Genomic DNA, 5484 nt, shown 5'->3' on the forward strand with positions numbered 1-5484 from the left:
CAGCGCTTCATCGTGGTCATCCTCAGGGGTACGCTGCAGCAAAGGGGCAAGTTCAATGTTGTCACCCTCCAGGTCATCGTCATCTTCTGGAGGCTGTCCGAAGATTCTGAGAACAGCACACAAAAACATCTTGTGTTGTAATGATCCCAACTAGGGTCCACACTGAAAGTCCTGTGATGACCTCCAGTTGTACCGAATGTCAAGATGTGAACCCTACCTGAATGCCTTCACAAAGTTCGCCCCGTTATCTGTCGTCAGAAGAGATACCTTATTCCGTATCCTGAAGTCATCGAGCACAGCGCACATAACCGTAGCCAAGCTGTCAAACGTCACCCGGCCCTTGATGCGCTTGCAAGCCAATGCGGCAGTACGCCTCTCTAAGGTAGCACTGCAGAGCCATGAGACTGTGAAACCGACGTACGTCCTATGATCAAAAGATGCTGCTGTGTATAGCGCTGGGGAAATTTCTGTTTTCACTGTGGGCAAAAACGTACGCAAACCCCAAGGGACACTGCGAAGAACGTTAGTCCTACGGTGCACTGCGGTGGAACTGCTCCACGATCTTACCTGTGAAACGATGTCCAACACTCAGCTGTCATGGCCACATGTGTACATTGTGCTAAAATGCTGCGGAGTTTGTTACGCATATCATTGTACGACGCACTCATCCGTTTCACGAACATGTGAGTTGTCAAAGGTTTGAGGTTTGGCCTTGCGGCCACCAGCAGAGCTTTCGTTTCTGGGTGATCCAGAACTGAGAAAGGCTGGAGCGTCCCAACAACAAAATTGTGAATCAGTAGCTCCCACTGCGTTTGCGAAAGAACAGATCCAGAGGCCGTAAACTGGGGTATCTTTGCTTGTTTGGGCAGTACTCGTTCTTGCGAATGTGACTCGGAATCTCTCTTAGTTGCTGCCTGTGGTTTGCAGTCCTGGAGATCGCTTACGTGTGACGAATGCATTGCCTGCACCATGTTACAACACACTGTCTCAGTTTATGCGATCAACGAAGTGGTAACCTTATAATGCGAGAGCTAGCGCTGACCAACATGACGAAAAACAAAACCTCACCTTTATATGCTTCCTTAGGTTTGCGTTCGACGTTCTCGATGCTTTGATATACTTTGTCAAAGGGGCACAGAGCAAACATCGGAATTTTAAATTATCAGAGTCCCCATCTTGCTCACATAATTCGTAGAACCTTGCCAAGTGTGGCCAAGGCATTTTATTTTCCAATGCATTTGCGCCACCTTCCTCCATAAAAGTGCAAAACGTTCGTCGACCTGCGTCGTCCTATGCACACCGGAACTCAGTAGCGTCCAACTTGTGCAAAGGGTTGAAAAGCGCCCAGACACGCTGGCGCCGCGCTCGTGCAGCAGGCGCGTAAACTCGCTAAGACGGAATCCGCTGCCCGCTAGCGACTGTCAGGAGAATTAATCATTGCGGCCGATGAAGGCAAGCAAATCAACGCTGCCACTACCGGAAAATTAGATTGCTAAAATGGACAGGGAATACCGGTGAATCGTGGCTATAGCCAATTCACCATCTCACCCTGAGAGAAAGCAAAATGTTCGTGAAAATCGAAGTAATTAAAAGTAACTTGTAACTTCGGTCAAGTTACTCGGCAAAGTTACCCGAAAAAGGAACGAGTTCCTCTGAAAGTTATCACGGCGCACAAGTATCGAGTTAAGTTATAAGTTACCAAAAAAAGGAACTTAGTTACAGTAACGAGTTACTTGTAACGAGTTACCTCGAACTATGCCTACAGCACACATAGCGTGCGTCCTCTGCTAGCGTAGACAGGGAAATCGAACCTTTTCCTATGATTCTTAGAAAGTACCTGTCACCTATACACTATAGAGCACAGCACGGGCCTAATTTGCAGGCCCGTCCCCGGTCCGGGCCCAGCTCGTACCCGATTGTTTCCATCCTCAGGCCCGGTACCGAGCCCGCCTCTGCTCTATGTGTTCTCGAGGCTCGGAGGCGTATTTAGATTTACTAAAGAGCGCAGCGCAACGAGGAAAAGGACGCAGCTAATTGGTGGAGATTGACGAGGTGTTTCTCTGTCGGCAAGCCGCTCTGTCTTTGGTGCTTGCTTGCTTGGGAAGGCAGCGCGCAGCGGCGCGTGGGCGACACGTATGTACAGCTCGAAGCAGAGTTAACTGGAACGCCGCGTCGACCAGCGGAGCAAGGGGGGAGCCACCCTTGTGGCGTCTATAGAAATAAAGGGCGAGGAGGTTTTGACATTTCCATTCTAGTCGGAGGGGTGTTCGCTGGTGGGTGCCGAAGAGTGCGCAATCGGTCTGGCGTTATCAACGCTGCGCTCGTTTGGTTTTTTGCGAGGTGGTGGTTTTGGTTTTTTTGGTTAGGTGAGGTCAGGGTGTATCTGCCTCGTGCATGAAGTTTTCCTTCGTATCTCCTTTGCGCAATGGCATCCATCAAAAACAACCAAACAACTCATCTGATCGGCAGCTGCCAACATACGTGGCTTTATTTTGACCACGACGGGTCGCGACATCTAGCGTTGTGACGTAGACTGTTTGCAAACAGCGGGTGGTCTGTTATAATACACCGACCCGTGTTTACTGCAGTACTGCATCGGGTGAGCGTGACTGTGAAGTTCTTTCGTCAAAAAGCCAAGAATGTCACAGAATTATTTGCACCTCTTACACTTCGTCGACTGCCGATCTGTGACGTAAAATTTCAAAACCAGGCACTAAGTCAAGCAACTCAGGAAAAAAGGTGTAGTCTGCCTCGGCTAATTTCACGTGTTGTCTACTACTACACTGTGAGTTACGTTTGCATTGAAGTCTAAAACGACAGCTGTTCTCATTATTTTTCACTCAAACGAAAAGTCACATCGAAGACAGTTGATCGTAGTCTATAGCGCTGATCTCGTGAACTGCACGCTTAGTTCAGCTTCACATTGCAACCGATATATTTCGATGCATATCCGTAAACGTGACAAGTGACAGAATTACCGCTAATGCTACGCGACCCGCCTTCGCGAACGCTTTCGCGACCCTCTCGTTCACACTGAGCTCCGAACGCCGGGAATGCCGGCATCACTGGCACCACCTTCCTCCGCTTCAAAAACTGATCCGTTTCATTCTTCGAACTGCACTCAAGGTCCACACGTGTAATATGTATAATGTCGTCAGTAGTAAAAGAATAATACGACTTAGCGAGCAATTTGACACCTCCCTCCTCTCTCACCTGTTACCCCCAATTTTGCAATTTGCACCCCCACCCAATTTTTAAAAAAAATTTTTTTCGATTTTTTCACTTAAAATCGCTCATACACGCATAAGAATGCGATAATAGAGCGTAGAATATAATTTTCAATTAATAAATTCAATTACTATTCATTCCAACGAGAGAGAGAGGAGGAAAATATCAAATTATCGTTAAGTCGTGTTATTCTATAACGAGACACACGAAAAGAAGCGCACATACGGATAAATGCACTTTCTAAACTCATTTAATAATTCAAGTCATTACTATACACATTCAATTCATTAATGTGTCAGTCCAGGTTCGGTAACAGCATCAGCCCATGGGCGCCGCCATTTGCAAAGCGTCACACCAGGCAGGTCGGAAAGCATCACGTCAGGTGGCAGCACCGCTGTCATCATGGGGACTTCCGTGGAATGCAGAAAGAAACAAAACAAAAAAAGTGCTAACGAGGGGAAAACACGCGCGAAAACAGGCACACACACACAAAATTTTCACCATCGCGAATATGTGCGGGCATGCACCGACGAGAATAGCAACAAGGGTCATTGACAGAATGGCGTACAAGGGAATTGCGAACATGTTTGGGCATGCACGGACAAGAATAATAACAACAAGGGGAAGACTTTCTGCTAATCGCAACAAGGTAAATCGACAAACATACACTACTCCAATACACGCTGACAAGTAATCGCAGTTAGGGGGTAGGTAAACGCGACAACAGAAGAAGAAGTATTAAAACGACAACTCACCGACATCCAAGCATATCTGTGTGCACACACACCGCCCTCCATCTTCTTTACATGACTAAAGAGTTCACCAGCACATCAACGGTCACGATACGAGCGACGCGCCAGACGTCCGCACCCGACGAGAGGCAAACAGAAAACTGAATCTGGCGCCCTCTCCGCGGAGCATACGTCACACGCGCGCGCGCGCTCGCAGCGCCACCACGTCTGCCGTCGGACGTTTCGGTTTTGGTCTCGTCGCCCTTCACGTCTCGCGCGCTCGCAGCGCCACCACGTCTGCCGTCGGACGTTTCGGTTTTGGTCTCGTCGCCCTTCACGTCTCGCGCATGCGCTTCGAGCACGGTGGTGGTGGTGGAGGATTCGCTTTCGTTCTGACGCCCATTTCTTTACGTTTTTTATTTGGAAGCGCCGTATAAAGGGAGAGCGCGCTATCCGCGCGTTATCATTCAGACCAATACTTGGAAATGTTCAGTTACCACGCTTTGCAAACTTGTCCTCGTATCCACGCTTCTTGGGAAGAGCTGGAGAATGACTGTTTCAGCAAGGAGAGTCCCCGAAACGAGCTTGTCATCTCTGCTTTTCGCTACGTCATAGACATGGTGGCTTTTGGCAATATAGGAAAGATATCCCCAGGCCCCCTACAGGAAATGGTGCGTCGGATATACGCCCGTTACAAGACGTCTCTATAAGCGTTCTGGATGGACCCTTCGGAGTGATCAGTGAATTTTTGAAGTCGACGAACACCGAATTCAACTACGTGTCTGCAGACATCGTGGACCTCCTCGCTCGCGCCGTTGCTCATATTAAGTATTCACTGCGGAACCAACATCATCTGCAAGCAGTCTACATTGTCAATTTTGTCACTGATTTATTGAAATACCGTTTAGTCATCGAAATGGAACGCATTAAACAGTCTGAATAACTTTGACGAGACTCTGTTGTTTTTTTCATGGAAACATCTTTATTGAATCTAAACATATACTCTTTCCTTGAGCACGTCGATAGATGCTCGCACTCTCCCTGACTTGCTCGATCCACACGAACAGAACATTACGAGAAGATCGGACATGCCAAAAAAGGTACGGGTAATCTTCATCGCAGCGACGTCATTGCGCGGGTCACTGAACCAGCACGATGTCGGAATGGTCATTCTTTTTATACATCCATTCCGCCACCACACTGCCACGATGACCCGTGCTCCTCCCGTCTTCGTCTTTTTATCGCAGTGTCGACTTTACGCTTGACTACCGGGCTAGTGTGATGGTGCAATAGACAGTCGTTTATACGTCAATTTCACCATCGTGCTAGCACGATGACCAACCACCTCCTCTTCCTGCGTTCGCGCGCGCGCGCGAAAGACAGAAGCTATATTTCTGAGCTACAATTTTATTATTTTTTAGACTCTCTCGATTATTATGACAACGCGTGCACAGACTTGGTCCTTTGTTGTATTACTCAATCCCCGATGACGTTCGAGGGCTCTCTTCCGGGTTTTCCGGTGCTG

The 5484-nt window shown here is 48.2% G+C and overlaps 1 long non-coding RNA gene across 1 annotated transcript; it reads right to left on the reverse strand.

The window, feature by feature from the left end:
* Positions 1-3460: 3460 nt before the first annotated feature.
* Positions 3461-4202, reverse strand: LOC135384089 (uncharacterized). Its single transcript, XR_010420243.1, has 2 exons — positions 3984-4202; positions 3461-3637 (listed from the first exon to the last, which is right to left on the reverse strand). It is a non-coding gene; the product is annotated as an uncharacterized LOC135384089 (long non-coding RNA).
* Between the last annotated feature and the right edge of the window lie 1282 nt (positions 4203-5484).

Source organism: Ornithodoros turicata, chromosome 2, assembly GCF_037126465.1.
Source record: "Ornithodoros turicata isolate Travis chromosome 2, ASM3712646v1, whole genome shotgun sequence".
NCBI lineage: Eukaryota > Metazoa > Arthropoda > Arachnida > Ixodida > Argasidae > Ornithodoros > Ornithodoros turicata.